We start from the raw sequence: 1539 nt of genomic DNA, 5'->3' as shown, positions 1-1539 counted from the left end.
TATAATTCATTTATTTTGAGCTGGTTTTTAGGCTAGCATTTTGTTTATTATAATTCTAATTATGCTCAATGAACGTGCTCTGTAAGAGTTCAGATATTTAAAGTGTTCTGAGAATCACTTAACCACTCACTATGTGTTCTGGTTCACAAAAGGTTTTGTGAATCCTTGAAAATAATGGAGATTCAGCTCCAGTGAGAAACAGGGTGACACTGGGTCAAGCTTCCATTAAGTCAAGTTTGCCAGGCATGATCAGATCTTCTCTATCCTGACCTCTGTGTGTATGTGTATATGAGTGTGTCCTTTCTTTTTGTTTCCATATATTAAAAGAAAGTTTTAAATCAGCTTCACAAATATGTACATGCTTATTTATCTTTGTATAACTATCCATGTGTTTATTATATGTTATTCATTTTTTTTCCTACAGGGACTTTAAAATCAGGACATCTCCCTGGTTAGTTAAATGTTACCATCATTGCATGACAGGTTTACCTTCTCTGATCTATTGTTTTGGTGGGCATTTTAATTGCCTCCTATTTTCATTGAAATTATATTTATAGAATATAATTAAATTATATATCAGATATTTCATATATAGCAGTCATTCTCTATACATAGAAGATTTATTTCAGGAACATTTTGCAAATATTAAACCTGCAAATCCCTGCTCCCATATACTTTAATCACCTCTATATTATTTACGATAGGTAATGAAATTAAATGCTACACAAGTAGTTGTTATATTCTTTTGTTTACTGACTAAACATGGGAAGAACAAACTTGTACATAGTCACCACAAATATCTTTCTTCAGAGGGTTTATGTTGCTCTCTCTTCCCTCTTAGTCATTTTTCATATCCTTAAGTATACTTAAAGTATTTATTGTGTTGTTAATTTTATGCATGTGTGTGTCAGTGCACGCATGTGTGCATTTGAGTATAGGTGCCAATGGACTCCAGTAGAATGACTTGGATCCTTAGGACCTAGAGTTAAAGAAGGTTGTGAACTAATCCATGTGAGTGTTGGAAACTGAACTTGGATTCTTTACAAGGCCAGCTTTCACATCCTTATTTTAGAAGTATTTCTACATAATTATACCTCAAGAGTGTTTAATATCAATGTAATTGCTTTTTTATTATTTATTTGTATATTCATGCCTTTTAATGGGAATTATTTTTGACAATCTTAAAATTAACTTAGTCAATTTTAATTTAATGTATTTGCTAATACAATGGATATATATCTGTCATCTTGTTTTATAATATCTTTTCTTCTTTTATTACATCAGAGTATAATAATATTACATATTACATATAATATATAATAACAACCAGGACCAGCTTCACCCTGCTGCCCAGGCAACTTACAGGGTCTGGTCTGAATGTTGCAGCTGGTGCGGAACATGGCTAGTTCTGTTCTCATGACCCAGGTCAAGCTGTCTCACCTGCCATACGTGATGAAGGATCAGAGAGAGAAGTATGATCCCCCCTCCCTCTCCATCTCTCTCTCTCTCTCTCTCTTTCTCTTTCTCTCTCTCTCTCTC

Source organism: Mastomys coucha, unplaced genomic scaffold (assembly GCF_008632895.1).
Source record: "Mastomys coucha isolate ucsf_1 unplaced genomic scaffold, UCSF_Mcou_1 pScaffold13, whole genome shotgun sequence".
NCBI classification, from domain to species: Eukaryota; Metazoa; Chordata; class Mammalia; order Rodentia; family Muridae; genus Mastomys; species Mastomys coucha.
This window is presented reverse-complemented; position numbering follows the sequence as displayed.